Source organism: Syngnathus acus, chromosome 24 (assembly GCF_901709675.1).
Source record: "Syngnathus acus chromosome 24, fSynAcu1.2, whole genome shotgun sequence".
Taxonomy (NCBI): Eukaryota; Metazoa; Chordata; class Actinopteri; order Syngnathiformes; family Syngnathidae; genus Syngnathus; species Syngnathus acus.
In genome coordinates, this window is record NC_051108.1 from 7,470,771 (window position 1) to 7,490,214 (window position 19,444).

The 19,444-nt window shown below is 46.8% G+C and overlaps 1 long non-coding RNA gene across 1 annotated transcript; it reads right to left on the reverse strand.

The window, feature by feature from the left end:
• Positions 1-1,714: 1,714 nt before the first annotated feature.
• LOC119117778 lies at positions 1,715-18,032 on the reverse strand. The gene is made up of 3 exons (XR_005096593.1): positions 17,878-18,032; positions 16,206-16,210; positions 1,715-1,727 (listed from the first exon to the last, which is right to left on the reverse strand). It is a non-coding gene; the product is annotated as an uncharacterized LOC119117778 (long non-coding RNA).
• Between the last annotated feature and the right edge of the window lie 1,412 nt (positions 18,033-19,444).

A 19,444-nucleotide genomic window follows, 5' to 3' on the forward strand; every position in this document is an offset into this window, starting at 1 on the left:
CCATTGTGTCGTGGCCCGGCCATTTATCTTGCTGCATTATGCGCGCGGCTCCGACTGCCGCCTTTGGATGCTTTGATAAGGCTCCCCACGGAGGAGCGACGTTCTTTGCTAAACAGCCAAAGTGCGGGGGGAAAAAGGCGCGTCACTGATTTGGGCTGATCATGTTTCTTTGATTTCTGATAGGTATGCAAATATGGAACATGAGATTCTATTATGCATATGAGCAGCGGGCTAATCCAGTGCTAATTTCAGGGGCAGAGGTAAGCGACAGGTGCATTAGCGTGACGTTAGCTCGCGTTGCCAAAAAAAAAATGACATGAAGGCTACAAGCTAGCCAATTAAACATATTGAGGTGAAACGACCAATTGCGATTGATTCGCTGCCCTGAAAATGAAAGTTGGACGAAAGAGGAAAATTTACAAACAATGAAACAATTCCTCCTCGCTTTCCCCCACCACCGCTACATCGTGACCTCATTCAGCCACTGACAACTATCATCAAATGAGGCTGAACCCTCCTGACCGACGCATCCCCGACGTCACCGTGCCGAGTCTTCCGAGTTCGACATCATTGTCGCAGACACCCTTCGGCAACACGGCGCTGTCTGGAGAAAGCTGCGAAGGAAACACCAGGAGGTCACAGCGGGTGAGATTAGGCCGAGTCGAAGGGAGCAGAAGGCCCAGGATTTTTGTGTCCTCACTGACAGCTGTAGTTAAATGAAGCGCACCTGAACGTGGCGCTCACTGTATCGGCCCGCCGGGCTGTGGCGAGCCACCAAGTGGTTGATTTGAAGCGCTAATAAGTCAGAGAGGAGCGGCTGCGTCTCCATGCATGGACCGTAAACAAGATCGTCGCGCAACTTCCATCAGACGCGCCAATGTCAAACAATCCGATGGAGAATCTCTGTGACATATCTGTCACTCAAAACGGGGAGCCTCCTACTGCCAATAAAAGCAACCGGCCTTCATGAATATTGATGGTGGGGATAAAGAAGGCTTGTTGCTGGAGAAAAAAAACAAAAACAAAACAAAGATAAGTCCTTCATCAGACTCAGAGAGAAAAGAAAGTACGGGCTTGGGATAAATGAAGCAGGAGGCAGCTAAGCAGTGCCGGTCACCCCTGTAAAGAATTTGAGTGCAGACGAGGACAGTCGAGGAGAATCGAGTGATCACGACGGCTGCGGATAACAATTAACGATCCAGACGCCCCCGTGCCCGGCAACTAAATCTCTCAAGGCAATCATGCTAGTCCATCCAGGGGGCGGAAGTAACTCCGTCCACAAAATACCTTGCAGGCAAGCCTGCTAACATTCAAAGATGAATTCAAATGTGCAATAGTCACTCCGAAATGCGGCAAAGGGCAAAGGGGAGCACCTGGTGGTGAAAAGCAGAACTAGAGTGAGCAGGACACCGCTCGGATGGTGGAGCAGATGGAGGCCTCTGTTCAAGGGAAGGGCGGGGCCGCTGTTGCCATGGTTATGACGCACAGCTTCTGTCTGGACTGGATTTTCTTTCTCTCTCTGGGCCAGCATCTCCGTCTCTCTGACCTGTGCTTTGTGAATTTCGTGTCAACTTTTGCCACGCTCTCATTCAGTAGTCAAATCCAAAAGCTTCAATTCCTCTTCCACCACCCACACAAAGGCGTGATGAGAAAGCCCAATGAACAACGACAGCAGCCGCCGGGGCTCGGATAGTAAATTAAGCGGCGCGATAATCCTCCCAGAGTTGCTATTGCGCAAAGCAATCCGGTGGGAGGAACCGGCGTTCCCCGGGCTCCGTTGTGTAAATGGCAACGGCTGATTTCATTTACTCGCCTCCGACACAAAAGCAATTAAGCCGTGATGTGAAGAAAGGCAACTTGCGCTTATGCTTCATCGGGCTTCCTCTTTAGAAGAAGCTGAAACCGGAATGCGGATCATCTGCGGCAAAGTTGCTTCTCGATCATGACCCCGGACGATTTGTAGCAGCGGTGACATCACGCGTTTTGGATTGCTGCCATCTTGGCTGATTTAAATGAGACAGACAAGTCCCCCGCTTGTCATTGAAGACAAAATCACATCAGCCTTTCCCCCTTTACATCTTTCAAGTACATGAAGGACAGCTGTCAACATTTGACACCGTCAAACGCCGAGCCAGACTCAAGTCGATCTGCATCCCCGCGGACGCCGTGCAAATATTGACATTGCTTGACCTTCAAATAGGAGCGGGTTTATCTTTGCAATTAATATAGGTGGTCAAGGGAGACATTGATAAGTGAGGACACCATGGGGAAATAAGCACAATTTTGTGAGTGACCAAAAAAAAAAGAAAGAAGCTAGAGGATTTGGGAGGGTGTATGACAACGCCGCTGGAGGTTGGCCAAACAAAGGCGCAGAAACGAGTCAAGTCAATGAGAAGAGATTAAAGGGAGAAGAATGGCTGAGGTTGCAATCAAGTTAGGATGTCCGCTATTCTGCTCTGGCTCCAGCGCTGGGTAGTGTGCGCCGAAGAGGGTGATACGGCGGGGGATTCCTAAAAGCTACATCGTCCTTTGCCATGCATGCGGAAATAAATTGATTAAGCTGCCCTTGAGTTATTATCTGCCAAATGAAAAGTGAATTCAAGAACCACCAGTGACCCCACTCTATTCAGACAATGTATATTCAGTCCCCTCTTAATTGCATCATCCTACTGTGCGGCTCCATTGAAGAATCCAATAATTTTTTTTTTTTATGACTTGTGGGAAGTCAACTCACGTGTAGCGTTCCTTTCAAGGTCGTGCCATGCTTTTTGTCCCTCTTCTTTGCGTCCAGCCGGCAGCAGCCAATTAGGAAGCAGCGTCTCTATTAATATGGCCCAATTACAGTGCTGCTTCTTGAGGAGACACACAGGATCACATGAGAAAGCAAATATCGGAGTGGGGACGAGGGGCTGGGGCAAAGAAGCAAACGAATGACTTGAACGAGCGCGATGGCTGAAGATGACAATTGCATTAAACCCTCCTGCAGATGCTCAAAATGGAAAACATGTTCTATTCCGTGACAGTGAAAAGTTATAAATATTTACAACCACTAGATGGCACCATTATCTCACGCTAGGTCTTTTACTTTTGGGCTGATGGCAATCATGTCAAGTCAAGTTTATTTGTATAGCCCTGAATCACAAGCAGTCTCAAAGGGCTTCACATAGACAAACAATTGACAATTATTCTCAAAGCATCCCGTGGTCTTAAACTCCCAAAAGGGCAAGGAAAAACTCAAAAAAACCCTACCAGGGGAAAAATGAGAAACCTTGAGAAGGGACCACAGATGGAAGGATCCCCCTTTCAGGATCACCAGGCTGCAATGGATGCAGAGAGGGCACATAAAATACATTATATGAAAATCAATGAAAAAGTGGATGTCCAAGTGATGAGACCCACCAGAGTTGCTGACGACACGACTCTGGTGGGTCTCATCACCAAGGGCGACGAGACTCAATACAGGTTGGAGGTTGACCTTCTGACCACGTGGTGCAAGGACAACAACCTCCTGCTGAACGTCAACAAGACCAAGGAGATTGTTGTTGACTTCCGGAAGGGTCACACCCAACACCTGCCGCTGACCATCGACGGTGCTGTGGTGGAGAGAGTGAGCAGCACCAGGTTCCTGGGGGTGCACATCAGTGAGGATCTCTCCTGGTCCACCAACACCGCATCACTGGCGAAGAAGGCCCAGCGCCGCCTGTACTTCCTGCGGAAACTCAGGCGAGCGTGTGCTCCTCCGGCCGTCATGACTACATTTTACCGTGGCACCATTGAGAGCGTCCTCTCCAGTTGTATTGCTGTTTGGGGTGGTAGCTGCACTGACTACAACATGAAGGCCCTCCAGCGCATAGTGATCACGGCTGGTAAGATTATTGGTGCTTCACTCCCCTCCTTGAAGGACATTTACGCCTCCCATCTCACCCGCAAGGCGACCACGATTGTGAGTGATGTGAGTCACCCCGCTCACTCTTTGTTCGATCTTCTGCCCTCTGGGAAGAGGTACAGGAGCCTGCGCTCCCGCACCACCAGACTCACCAACAGCTTCATACTCCAGGCTGTTAGGATCCTGAACTCTCTCCCCCCTTCTGTGTAGCGTCCTGTACTTTTGCGCTATATTCTGACTGTCTGCTGTATGCACACTTGCTCCGTTTTGCTCCTCTTATTTATTGTGTTATTTGTTTATTTATTATTTATTCATCACTCTTATTATTCATTGTTTGTGCCTTCTTGTTTTTATTTTGTGTTGTTTGCTTGTATGTATGTCGTGTACTATGTCTTGTCACCGTGGGATAGTGGTAACGTAATTTCGATTTCTTTGTGTGTCTTGGCATGTGAAGAGATTGACAATAAAGCAGACTTTGACTTTAAAAAAAAAAAAAAAAAGTCAAAGCGGAGAGCTGCCGGAGGTGCCCTCGATTGTCCTGGCAGTGTCTTCGAGGAGGGTAAGCTGCAGTTCCCTCATCCTGAATTGGTCCACGAGAATCCAGATAGCCGCTGTCAGCTTGGGTGTCACCTAACCACCTCCCCAGCCGGGGAGGGGTGGGGGGAGGGGGGATGGGGAGAGGGAGCGAAAACAAACTCCAGCCGAATTGGCCACTACAGGTTAATTAAAGGCCATATCATAGAAATGTGTCTTTAAACGTTTCTTAAATGTTTCTACTGAGGTAGCAGTTCTAATATCCATTGGTAGGGCATTCCAAAGCTCTGGAGCCCGAATAGAAAATGCTCTAGCCTGCAGACATTTTCTTGGCCTTCGGTGTCACTAAAAGACTAGCGTTTTGCGAACGAAGGTTACGAGACAGAACATAACGAACAACTAGGTCGACGAGATATGAAGGCGCTAAGCCATGCAATGATTTATAGGTTAATAGAAGAACCTTGAAGTCAAATCTTAAATGGACCGGGAGCCAATGTAAGTTGGCTAATATTGGGGTAATGTGATCACATTTTCTTGTCCGTGAGAGCAGCCTTGCAGCAGCATTTTGTACTAACTGTAGACCAGAGAATAATGCGCTACAGTAGTCCAGGCACGACGTGATAAACGCATGTATAACAGTTTCCGCGTCACCGGTCGAGAGGATCGGACGAATCTTAGCAATATTACGAAGGTGAAAAAACGCAATTCTGGTTATATTCTTAATGTGCTTTTGAAAGGAAAGCGTTTGGTCAAATATTACCCCGAGATTAGTTACAGTATCGCGCTGAGTGATAGTACGGTTATCTATAGTTATAGTGGTTTCCCAATTATCAACATCTCAGTTTTATCTGGGTTAAGATGAAGGAAGTTGAGAGACATCCATTGCTTGATCTTCGCAAGGAACGCCTCAAGATTACAACAGTCCCGCGGATCTGTCATCGATAACAGCATATATAATTGGGTGTCATCCGCGTAACATTGAAAACTAATATTATATTTACGTATTATGTCCCCAAGCGAAATCATATAAATATTAAATAGAATTGGTCCAAGTACCGATCCATGTGGGACACCACACGTAACATTATAGAGCTCAGAGGACGTATTGCCATGGACCACTCGGTGCGTCCTGTCTGATAGATAGGAATAGAACCAGCCTAGTGCTGACCCTGAAATACCAACACAACTTTCAAGACGCTCTAATAAAATATCGAAGTCGACAGTGTCGAAGGCAGCACTAAGATCGAGTAGTAACAATACCGATGAAGTGTTTGAATCCATAGCTATGAGGAGATCATTAGTCACTTTAGCAAGTGCTGTCTCAGTGGAATGATTATCTCTAAAACCAGACTGAAAAGATTCATATTGATTATTGTAATCAATAAGCTGCAGTGCTACTACTTTTTCAAGAAGTTTTGCTACGAATGGGAGGTTTGAAACTGGCCTATAATTACTGAGACAGTCCGGGTCAAGATTTGGTCCTTTAAGTAGCGGTTTAATGATAGCGGTTTTAAAGACTGTTGGCACTATCCCAGAGGAGACAGATTTATTATGTATATTTAAGACGGACGGTCCTAAAATTTGAAATAATTCTTTAAATAGTTTGGCGAGAAGCGGGTCGAGTAAACATGTTTGTTTAGCCGCACTAACCAATTGTGTAAGTCTTTCAAGGGACACGCTTTTAAAATTTGAGAGGGTTATTGCATGATCGTCAGCGCCGGTAATCGGCGGTCTCGACTGAGCAATTGGAATGGACATCTTGATCTCATCCCTAATGGATTCAATCTTTTGAGCAAAAAATTTCATGAACTCGTCAGCTGAGTGGAAGGAGCTATCGGGGGTCGGTTGGCGTAGTGTTAGCTTTGCCACTGTATCAAAGAGGCATTTAGGATTGTTTCTATTGAGATTAATGACTTGCGAAAAATAACGAGTTTTTGCTAAGATAAGCGCATCTTTATATTTCAGGAGGCTGTCACGCCATGCCTGATGGAAAACCTCAAGTTTGGTTAAACGCCATTTGCGCTCATGCTTTCTACATAATTGCTTAAGTGTACGTGTTTCATCTGTGAACCACGGAGTAGGCAATCTACGACGAGTTTTCAGACATAGCGGCGCCACAGAGTCGATGGCATTTAACAATGTCGCATTGAATTCATTTGTAAGATCAGCAATACAGCCGATATGTTCAAGATTCAAGAGTTTTTATTCGCCATGTTTGAGCGTGCTAAACAAGGAATTTGACTTCGGTACATCACAGCCTCTGTTCAACATTTAGGTGACGAACAACACTCAGGACATGTGAGAAATGACAAATATTCTCAAACATCCCCTGATCTTAAACTCCCAGGAGGGCAAGGAAAAACTCAAAACTCCAGCTAGGGGAAATGAGAAACCTTGAGAAGAGACCACAGATGGGAGGGTCCCTCTTCCAGGATGACCAGGCTGCAATGGATGCAGAGAGGACACATTGTACAAACAGTGTAGACAATTCAAAAAAGGTGTGGAGAGCAGGATGTTATTGCACAATAATGACTCTGAGAGTCTAAGAGTGGTGCGAGTTCATCAGAGCAACAGCCTGGAGGAAGAAGCTGTCTCTGTGTCTGCTGGTTTTGGCGTACAGAGCTCTATAACGCCGTCCAGAGGGGAGTAGTTCAAACAGACTGCAACCTGGGTGAGAAGGGTCTGTAGTGATGTTCCTTGCACGTTTCCTGGACAGGTCCAAGTCTTGGATAGATGGGAGGTTGATTCCAATTATCTTTTCTGCAGTCCTGATTGTCCGTTGCAGTCTGTGCTTGTCTTGTTTGAAGGCCGATCCAAACCAGACAGTGATGGAGGTGCAGAGGACAGACTGGATGATGGCAGTGTAGAAGGTCTTCAGCAGCTCCTGCAGCAGGTTGAACTTCTTGAGCTGTCTCAGGAAGTACAGCCTCAGCTGGGCCTTCTTCCAGACAGAGTCTATGTGGCCGGTCCATTTCAGGTCCCGAGAGATTGTGGTTCCCAGGAACTTGAAGGTGTCTGTGGAGAGAATAGTATTACTGCGGATAGTGAGGGGTGAAAGTGGTGAAGGGTCTCGCCTGAAGTCCACTGTCATCTCCACGGTCTTGAGCGGGTTCAGCTCCAGGTGGTTTTGGCTGCACCAGTGGACCAGCCGCTCCACCTCCCGTCTGTACACAGTCTCATCACCGTCCTGGATCAGTCCGATGAGAGTGGTGTCGTCTGCATACTTCAGGAGCTTCACAGGAGAGTCACCTGAGGAGAAATCGTTGGTGTAGAGAGAGAAGAGCAGTGGGGAGAGGACACACCCCTGAGGGGCGCCAGTATTGGTGGTCCGGGTGTCAGATGTGATGCTCCCCAGCCTCACACGCTGCGGGAAATATGGCAGTTGCCGGCAACAGTAACTCAGATAGCGCAGTTGCAGTCATGGAGTTAATATTACGGCTGCTATAATTCTGATTGCTCTCTTGTCTTTGACAAAGAACTAAAATTTCAAATTTATTAAGTACCGTATTTTTCGGACTATAAATCGCGGGTTTTTTTCATAGTTTGGGAGGGGCGACTTATACTGAGGAGCGACTTATGTGAATTCTTTCACAATTTTTCAAAATTAAAAAAACAAACAAAACCAAAACAAAAGTGAAAGCGCGATAAACGAACCGCGATGTAGCAAGGGATTACTGTAATTTGAACTTCAAGTGACGTCAGCGGAGCGGCGGGTGTTTACATAAAGGACAAAGATTCGATCACGGGATGACAAAGATGACAAAGGGCTCCACGTACTACCGGCATCATTAGCGGCTTTGTTTGTAAGTGACACGGAGGACGAAGAGTTAAAAGGATTTAATGATTTGGAGTGACACAGAAGGTTTGAAAAACTAATATGGCTTTTAGGCACGCCCGGTCCTACTCTACGGAGCTCTCTTTCACCTCCGTGGATGGAAGTCGGGGGCCGGCGCTTGGCCGGGTGGCTGTCCGGGGACGGTGGATGGGGCTCGGACATGGCTTTTACGCACGTCCGGTCCTACTCTACGGAGCTCTCTTTCACCTCCGTGGATGGAAGTCAGGGGCCGGCGCTCAGCCGGGTGGCTGTCCGGGGACGGTGGATGGGGCTCGGACATGGCTTTTACGCACGCCCGGTCCTATTCTATCGAGCTCTCTTCCACCTCCGTGGCTGGAAGTGCCACCTCCGGGGATGGAAGTCCACGCCGCCACACGCCTGGAAGTTGACGCCGGTGCTTGGGGCCGTGTGGCGGTGAACTATTTATGTTATAGTTATTTGATATATTTTATTTCGTGTAGCAACTTGTATATGGTTTTATCGTTACAGTTCAGTAGTTGTTGGCTCGTTGAGCTCTTGTTTTGTTAAATAAAGAGCCTTTTACCAAACGCACGTCTTTCCTTGGACTTTGTTAAAGCTACAATATAGTTATATACTAGATCTGTGGAATAACGACGAGGCTGACGTCAGGGCGCACGCGCGGCGTTGTTGACAAAGGACGAGGAATTTGATCGATGGATTTAATGATTTGGAGTGACACAGATGGTTTGATATTATTATTCCTTATTTAATAGTTATTTGCTATATATAGTGCCTTGCGAAAGTATTCGGCCCCCTTGAACCTTTCAACATTTCGCCACATTTCAGGCTTCAAACATAAAGATATAAAATTTTAATTTTTTGTCAAGAATCAACAACAAGTGGGACACAATCGTGAAGTGGAACGAAATTTATTGGATAATTTAAACTTTTTTAACAAATAAAAAACTGAAAAGTGGGGCGTGCAATATTATTCGGCCCCCTTGCGCTAATACTTTGTAGCGCCACCTTTTGCTGCAATTACAGCTGCAAGTCGCTTGGGGTATGTCTCTATCAGTTTTGCACATCGAGAGACTGGAATTCTTGCCCATTCTTCCTTGCAAAACAGCTCGAGCTCAGTGAGGTTGGAAGGAGAGCGTTTGTGAACAGCAGTCTTCAGCTCTTTCCACAGATTCTCGATTGGATTCAGGTCTGGACTTTGACTTGGCCATTCTAACACCTGGATACGTCTATTTGTGAACCATTCCATTGTAGATTTGGCTTTATGTTTTGGATCATTGTCCTGTTGGAAGATAAATCTCCGTCCCAGTCTCAGGTCTCTTTCAGACTCCAACAGGTTTTCTTCCAGAATGGTCCTGTATTTGGCTCCATCCATCTTCCCATCAATTCTAGCCATCTTCCCTGTCCCTGCTGAAGAAAAGCAGGCCCAAACCATGATGCTGCCACCCCCATGTTTGACAGTGGGGATGGTGTGTTCAGGGTGATGAGCTGTGTTGCTTTTACGCCAAACATATCGTTTTGCATTGTGGCCAAAAAGTTCGATTTTGGTGTCATCTGACCAAAGCACCTTCTTCCACATGTTTGGTGTGTCTCCCAGGTGGCTTGTGGCAAACTTTAAACGAGACTTTTTATGGATATCTTTGAGAAATGGCTTTCTTCTTGCCACTCTTCCATAAAGGCCAGATTTGTGCAGTGCACGACTGATTGTTGTCCTATGGACAGACTCTCCCACCTCAGCTGCAGTTCATCCAGAATGATCATGGGCCTCTTGGCTGCATCTCTGATCAGTCTTCTCCTTGTTTGAGATGAAAGTTTGGAGGGACGGCCGGGTCTTGGTAGATTTGCAGTGGTCTGATACTCCTTCCATTTCAATATAATTGCTTGTACAGTGCTCCTTGAGATGTTTAAAGCTTGGGAAATCTTTTTGTATCCAAATCCGGCTTTAAACTTCTCCACAACAGTATCTCGGACCTGCCTGGTGTGTTCCTTTGTCTTCATGGTTCTCTCTGCGCTTTAAACAGAACCCTGAGACTATCAAAGAGCAGGTGCATTTATACGGAGACTTGATTACACACAGGTGCATTCTATTTATCATCATCAGTCATTTAGGACAACATTGGATCATTCAAAGATCCTCACTGAACCTCTGGAGTGAGTTTGCTGCACTGAAAGTAAAGGGGCCGAATAATATTGCACGCCCCACTTTTCAGTTTTTTATTTGTTAAAAAAGTTTAAATTCCATCCATCCATTTTCTGAACCGCTTAGTCCCCACAGGGGTCGCGGGTGTGTTGGAGCCTATCCCAGCCGTCATCGGGCAGTAGGCGGGGGACACCCTGAACCGGTTGCCAGCCAATCGCAGGGCACACAGAGACAAACAACCATTTGCACTCGCACTCACACCTAGGGACAAGTTGGAGTCTTCAATCGGCCTATCAAGCATGTTTTTGGGACGTGGGAGGAAACCGGAGTGCCCGGAGAAAACTTTATTATCCAATAAATTTCGTTCCACTTCACGATTGTGTCCCACTTGTTGTTGATTCTTGACAAAAAATTAAAATTTTATATCTTTATGTTTGAAGCCTGAAATGTGGCGAAATGTTGAAAGGTTCAAGGGGGCCGAATACTTTTGCAAGGCACTGTAATTTATATATCGTTATATGGGCCTGTGGAATATTTTGAAGTGCAAGCGCCATTAGCGGCGCGCACCTGGCCGACATTGTTGACATAAAGGACGATCGATGGATTTAATGATTTATAGTGACACAGATGGTTTGATAATATTATTGCTTATATAATAGTTATTTGATATCCAATTTACCGTGATTTTCCATGCATAATGCGCAAAATTTAACTAATTTATTGTCCTAAAATCTAGGGTGCGCATTATGCATGGGTACAACAATTTTTGAAAAAAATCTCCCTCGAAATAAAACTTGAAATCACCTTTCTTCTTGTTTGTTGTCAATCGCGCATCGCATTCAGCCATCCTGCCCAACACACTTAGTCAGTAAAATTCATAATTGACGACACATCGTTTGATGCGATGGTGCAATCCTTGATGGTGTGTTATTGTCAAATATTGTTTGTTTTTTAATCTCCATCGCAGACCGGATATCATACGGAGGCCGCCATGACAGTGTGCGCAGAACGGATGCGCAAGACACGTCAATCGCGCATCGCATTCAGCCATCCTGCCCAACACACTTAGTCAGTAAAATTCATAATTGACGACACATCGTTTGATGCGATGGTGCAATCCTTGATGGTGTGTTATTGTCAAATATTGTTTGTTTTTTAATCTCCATCGCAGACCGGATATCATACGGAGGCCGCCATGACAGTATGCGCAGAACGGATGCGCAAGACACGTCAGCTATATAAAGAGCGAGAGTTCAGTTCTCTACCTATTAGTTTCAATTCACAGTTTAATTAGCAGTTTCAATCAGCAAATAACAAAATGCGTATTACAGGTAATGTTTTATTTCACAACACTTTGCCTTGTTCCTTTCTTCTCTGCTGTTGTTCCCAAAGATGATCTTTTTTCTGAAATAATTTTACGTTTACGGACTTAAGTAAGAGCCAAAATTTGGGTGCGTATTATACATTTTTTCCAGCATCGACATGCCATTTTTAGGGTGCGTATTATGCATGGGGGCGTATTATACATGGAAAATTACGGTATATATCGTTATATGGGCCTGTGGAATATTTTGAAGTGCAACCGCTGTCAGCGGCGCGCACCCGGCCGGCATTGTTGACATAAAAGACGATCGATGGATTTAATGAATTGGAGTGACACAGATGGTTTTATAAACATGTTATTTATGTAATAGTTATTTGAATAACTCTGAATGTTACATCAGGCCCATTCTCAGCTCTTCGTTTGTGTTTATGTCACGTTAGCATACCTATCGTTTAGCCTGTTGTTGCTCGTTCATGTCTGTTCTTGGTGTTGGATTTTGTCGAATAAATTTCCCCCAAAATGCGACTTATACTCCGGAGCGACTTATATGTTTTTTTTCACGTTATTGTGCATTTTATGGCTAATGCAACCTATATTCCGGAGCGACTTTTAGTCCGAAAAATACGGTAATGATCAGACAAAACAGTAGTGTATGGTAGTACTGTTATATTTGAGGTTGCCAATCCTCGGGATAATACCAGATCTAAGGTATTTCCATTCTTATGTGTTGCTGCCTGTACGGCTTGCGTAAAACCAAACGTATCAGTTAAAGTCTGAAACGCCGAAGTAAGTGTCATGTCTCGTCCCCAGTTTTGTGATGTGTATGGGTTGTCATCGTTTCTGTGTGTCTGTGTGCTCGCCCCTCCCTTCCTGTGTGCCCTTGATTAGTGTTCACACTCACCTGCCTCTTGTTGCCTGTGTTGTATTTAAGTTCTGTTTATGTGCCACTCGATGTCGGAGCATTGTGGACAATGCATGTGTCGCTGTCACGAGGTTGTTTGGTTCCTGTCTTTTGTTTCACGTTTTTGTCGGTCAGTCCTGTTAGTTTTGATGTTAGGTCACGTCAGTTTGCCGAGTCTGTCTTTTGAGTTTGCTGCAATAAACCCTGGTCCAAGCTGCACTTGGTCGCCCTGCTACATTACCACACACCATTCGTGACAGAATGCTCCGACCACTACAGCGACCAGCGCTTGGACCTCCCTCTACCATCAGCTCCCACTGCGACGCCCGATCCACGTCCATCGCCCGAGCAGGTTCCAGCGCGATCGGCTCCGCTGTCGCCATCGGACTCCGCTGCCGCGATGCCGGACCCGCGGCCGCCATCGGAGTGCCTCCCGGCGTCATCAGACCCGCGGTCGCCATCGGGCTCCACCCCAGCGTCGCAGGGCCCTTTGACGTCGCCCGACTCCAAGCCAGCTGCGCCGGACCCGCGATCATCCCTGGCCCCACTCCCACTGCTGCGGCGCGTGGTGGCTCTTGCTGCTGCCACAGCTCCGCCTTACGAATGCCGCTGATCGCGGTCCGGACTTTCAAATGCCGCCGATTGCGGCGATGACTTTTTTCTTTGCCGCCCGAGTGCGGGTTTGTGTGAATAGCCGTCCGAGTGCGGGTTCGTGTGAGTAGCCGTCCGAGTGCGGGTTTGTGTGAGTAGCCGTCCGAGTGCGGGTTTGTGTGAGTAGCCGTCCGAGTGCGGGTTTGTGTGAGTAGCCGTCCGAGTGCGGGTTTGTGTGAGTAGCCGTCCGAGTGCGGGTTTGTGTGAGTAGCCGTCCGAGTGCGGGTTTGTGTGAGTAGCCGCCCGAGTGCGGGTTTGTGTGAGTAGCCGCCCGAGTGCGGGTTTGTGTGAGTAGCCGCCCGAGTGCGGGTTTGTGTGAGTAGCCGCCCGAGTGCGGGTTTGTGTGAGTAGCCGCCCGAGTGCGGGTTTGTGTGAGTAGCCGCCCGAGTGCGGGTTTGTGTGAGTAGCCGCCCGAGTGCGGGTTTGTGTGAGTAGCCGCCCGAGTGCGGGTTTGTGTGAGTAGCCGCCCGAGTGCGGGTTTTGTGTGAGTAGCCGCCCGAGTGCGGGTTTTGTGTGAGTAACCGCCCGAATGCGGGTTTTGTGTGAGTAACCGCCCGAATGCAGTTTTGTGTGAGTAACCGCCCGAGCGCGGTTCTGTCCCTGAGTTGCCGCCGTTTGCGGTTCTGTTTCCCCGGGTTGCCGCCGATTGCGGTTCTGTCCCCGAGTCGCCGCCCGAGTGCGGTTCTGTTCCCCAAGTTGCTGCCGATTGCGCGTCAGGCCCCCAGTGTGTGCCGCGAGTGTGGCCCTGGGCCCCTGAACGCCGCTGAGTGCAGTTCTGTTCCCAAAGTTGCTGCCAATTGCGCGTCAGGCCCCCAGTGTGTGCCGCGATTGTGGCCCTGGGCCCCTGACCGCCGCCCGCGTGCAGTTCTGTGCCCCATGTCGCCGCCCGAGTGCGGTTCTGTGCCCCATGTCGCCGCCAGAGTGCGGTTCTGTGCCCCATGTCGCCGCCAGAGTGCGGTTCTGTCCCCCAAGTCGCCGCCCGAGTGCGGTTCTGTCCCCCAAGTCGCCGCCCGAGTGCGGTTCTGTGCCCCGTGTCGCCGCCCGAGTGCGGTTCTGTGCCCCGTGTCGCCGCCCGAGTGCGGTTCTGTGCCCCGTGTCGCCGCCCGAGTGCGGTTCTGTGCCCGAAGTCGCTGCCGAGTGCGGTTCTGTGCCCCAAGCCGCCGCCGTGCGCGGTTCAGGCTATTTCAAAGACCAGTAGGGTTGTCTGGACTAGTGCGCTGCCACCCCGCCCCCCCGCGTGCCGCCGTGGGGGGTTGGGTTTTTCTGTCATGTCTCGTCCCCAGTTTTGTGATGTGTATGGGTTGTCATCGTTTCTATGTGTCTGTGTGCTCGCCCCTCCCTTCCTGTGTGCCCTTGATTAGTGTAATCACACTCACCTGCCTCTTGTTGCCTGTGTTGTATTTAAGTTCTGTTTATGTGCAACTCGATGTCGGAGCATTGTGGACAATGCATGTGTCGCTGTCACGAGGTTGTTTGGTTCCTGTCTTTTGTTTCACGTTTTTGTCGGTCAGTCCTGTTAGTTTTGATGTTAGGTCACGTCAGTTTGCCGAGTCTGTCTTTTGAGTTTGCTGCAATAAACCCTGGTCCAAGCTGCACTTGGTCGCCCTGCTCCATTACCACACACCATCCGTGACAGAAAGTGGCTCTGACGGTAAATTCATGTGGATATTGAAATCGCCCATGATTATTATATTATTCGCATTTGTCACTAGATCAGCCACGAATTCTGAAAATTCATCCAGGAAGCCAGAGTAAGCCCCGGGTGGATGGTAAATAACACCAAGATAAAATGACGGTAAAGCGGTGGATCGGACAGTGAGAACTTCAAATGTTTTAAATACGTTAATCGAACGAGGCCTAAATCTAAGATTGGAATTTGAGATGAGGGCGACACCCCCACCTTTTTTTCAAGGACGCGCCACATGCGAGCTCACAAAATTTGGAGGCGAGGCCTCATTAAGCGGCAGCAGTTCATTAGGTTTTAACCAGGTCTCGCAAAGACCAAAAACGTTTAGATTATGTTCCGTGATGAGGTCATTGAGGAGAACTGCTTTCGGATGAAGCGATCTAATATTCAAATTTCATATTCACCGGTTGATCAGGGTTCGTATCTATCGAAGGATTTTTAAACAAAATGCAAGTAAGATTGTGTTCTCTAGGCCTGACATCACCTCTCAAATGTTTATTAGCGCGGTGGGACGATACGACCGTGGGAATTTGATAGTAAATATTTGGTACACATGTAACATTATCTAAAACAGGCACCGTTTCATCAGCGATACCGGTCGGGGTGGAGTGACTGGATTTGTCTACTACCTCAGCAGAAAGTGTGTTCACGTGTACTGTAGCACTATTCAAACTGTGACGCTCTAGTCTACACAAGGAGCTATGTGCATGCTGGAAGTCTAGCCTAGCGCTAGTTAACTTTAATTTAACAGACTCCAAACCCATCCTAACAGGTGGTCTAGTCACCTGTGCCCCGGCCTGCTCTAAAGTGACCTGTCATGAGTGGCTCAAACAGTAATCTATATTCCTAGAAAGAGTGAAGGCGCCTTCACGGTTAGGATGAAGGCCATCCTTCCTCAGCAGGTCGGGGCGGCGCCAGAAGGAGGACCAGTTATCTATAAAATACAGTCCCTGCTTTTTACAGAACCTAGCCATCCATCGATTAAGGGAGACTAATCTACTAAACCTCTCATCAGTGCCTCTCCCAGGCAGGGGGCCAGAGACAAATACTCGATGCCGACTCATCTTTCTGGCGAGATCACAAGTCCGCGCTATGTTTTTCTTTGTGATCTCTGATTGCCTCATCCTAACATCATTGGCGCCGACGTGTATCACTATGTCCGAGTAGCTAGTGTTGTTGGAACTACGCTGTTGACTAGGCCTATTGCGAGTCAGCTCCCTAAGATTAGCTTCTATGTCTGGTGCTCTGCTCCCAGGAATACATATTACCGTGGCTGGATTTTTAAGCGTGATATTTCGGGTAATGGAGTCACCTATGACCAAGGTGCGAGGGCCAGTAGACCGAGATTACTTTGGACGGCTATGCGTCTTACCTGGCTCATCGGGATTAGCAAGCCGCTTGGGGCTAATGGCCAGTGGCTAGCGGGCTGACTACAGTCCGCGTCTGTGTCCGCCACATCTACTGTTATCGCACTATTCTGCTCTAGCAGGGACAACCTCTCTAAGAGAAGGGTGCAGTTGGTGCACGAAGCCGTACAAACCTCTTGATCCGCAGCCACTTATCCGATGATCGACGGCAGACAACGGCCACGAAGCCGCCGCTGAGAGCCAGACATTTGGGTTCTCTTACCGAAATTGGAAGTCTGTCTTTTCTTGACCACCTGTGGAGGAATTGTGTATTGTGTCATATCACAATCTGGGGGTACGTGGAGGTACTCCAGGGGGTACGTGAGATTTTACAAAAATATATACCGGTATTAAAAAAAAAAAACCCCAGTAAGCCTGATTATATTGAGAATTAGTTATAAAAAGTTTGATGAAATACAAATGTATGTTTTATATTCAATATTCAATTTTAATCCTTAATAAACGGACTCTCCACAAACCAATAGCAGTCACCTGCGGTTGCCTTGATGACGCACTGTAACATGGAGATGTGGCTAAAGCGTAGCAGCGATGCTGCTGTTGAAAACACGGAGAAACAAGTAAAAATGAAGGCAAAACCAGAGCCGACGAAGTACCGACAGTACATGGAAGACTATTGTTTGATGGGATTTACGTCCACAAGTTGTAACCCACCCAAAGGTCTGTGCTTTTTTTGCGGGGAGAAATTAGCCAACGCTAGCATGAAACACCGGCACATCTCCAGCGGCATCTCACCACGAAACACGGATGCCATGTTGGTAAGCCACCGGAGTTCTTCAGGAGGAAACTTTCTGACTTCAAGTTGTAGTGTTGTGATAGACGCTACCCCTTTAAGAGACTGAGGAAGTCAGATCGTGTTGAACAGTGAGAGTTGTTGCTGAACAGGCTACGTGAGGAGTCAATATTATACTACCTGTAACTGTTCGTGAAAGTTATTAAAGCTTCAACTTAAAAGATAAAACTAAGAGAGGACATTCAGTTTCTACAATGGCGACGAGGATATTGCGCGACTGACGTGAACGGATCTCCCGCTGCCTTCCTTGTCAATCATCCACACCCAAGACTGAGCATCAACCGCTGCAAATGTATGAACTCCCACAGGGGCCTTGGGAAGATGTTGCAGTGGACTTCTGTGGCCCCTTTCCTTCAGGTGACTACCTGTTTGTCATCATAGATGAATATTCAAGATTTCCCTTTGTGGAGATGATGCCGTCCACATCAGCATGCAAACTCATCCCTGTCATGGACAAAATCTTTTCAACTGTGGGCATTCCAAAAGTGGTGAAAAACGATAATGGGCCCCCATTCTCAAGCAAGGACTTTTCAGACTGCAAAATACCTTGGGTTCCACCACAGAAAGATCACCCCCTACTGGCCACAGGCCAACGCTGCAGTTGGAAGATTCAACAGGACTCTGACCGAAGCGATACACACTACGCTGGAAGGCAAGCCGTGGAAACAAGAGCGATACAAGTTCCTCAGGAACTACAGTGCAACACCTCATCACACCACCAACCGGCCTCCGGCTGAAGTGTTCTATGGTTTGAGTTTATTCACGCAATATCCAAGACATACAACATGATACAACAAACAGTATTACACAGTCGGATGCGTGAAAGGTCACCCCAAGCAAGCTATTTAAAGCTTTTAATAGGGGGCCTGGTTTCCCATATCAGATATTGGCCAGATATCCTTACATTATGGACAACATACAGATATATAATAGACAATAACAATAAACACACAATAAGGTACAACACACAATAAACATACGACAAGTAATAGATAGTCTCAGTATTCTGGTTACACTGGATTTGATGTAAAGTACATTAGCAATTAATAAATTAACAACAGGACACAGGTGTTCATGCGATTAATAATCAGCACATTAAACATACATTGATAGGAGTTGATTTTTTAGATTTGCCTTGAAGATGGATATGGATTGCAACATTTTTAGTGTTTCGTCAAGCTCATTCCAAATCTGTGGCCCTCTGCACACAATGCTAAAGCTTGTAGATTTTAGTTTCCGTTTTTTCCCAATGATAAGATTGCTATTCCTGGTGGTGTGGGTGTGGCTGGGAGTACAGATTGGGATGAGTTGACAGAGTTTATGGTTTCGTTTATGGACAGTCTGATACATGACGCAAGCATTCTGGAAATAGTTATATTCAACAAGCCTCAGAAGATTGTGTTGGTGGAAGATTGTTTTAGTGGGGGCGTTAAACTCAGACCATGTTATGGCACGTATGACCTTTTTCTGAAGTATCTCCAGCTTTTTTAGATGGGTTGGGAATGTGTTACACCATATAATATTGCAATATTTTAAATGAGGTTCAAATAAGGATTTGTACAGAATAAGAAGTGCAGTGAGTGGGAGATAATGTCTCAATTTGAAGAACAAAGCAGCATATTTAGACAGTTTGATTGTGAGATCATCAATATGTCTTTTAAAGTTCAAGAACTCGTCAATGTGGATCCCCAGAAATTTAGTAGAGCTGACTCTTTCAATGTTTTGTCCGTTGATTTTTATGCAAATTTGGTCAATGTCCTTTTTTTTATGGGAGCGGAATACGATGTGGTTTGTTTTATTGACATTTAGGGGAGAGTTTGTTGCATTTAAACCATGTGTTTATTTTCGCTAACTCACTATTTATAATTTGTTCAAGTGTATTTGGATTTTTGTGGGAAAGAAACAAGTTTGTATCGTCAGCAAATAATACTTTATGTAGTATGGATGAAGTATTAACAATGTCATTTATGTACAAGATGAAGAGGAGCGGCCCTAAGATGGACCCTTGGGGAACTCCATAATTGATGGGTTTGTATGAAGATTTATGGTTGTTAATAGAAACATATTGATGTCTTCCAAACAGGTAGCTGCGGAACCAGTCTAACGCCAGGCCTCTAATACCATAGTGTTGTAATTTATTTACAAGAATGTCAATCATAATGGTATCAAAAGCTTTAGACAAGTCCAGAAAAATCCCAATACCATACTCGCCTTTATCAATTGCCTCGTAGATTTTATCAGTCAAGTCAAGTACTGCCATATAGTATGTAGTGTTTTCCTTTCTGAATCC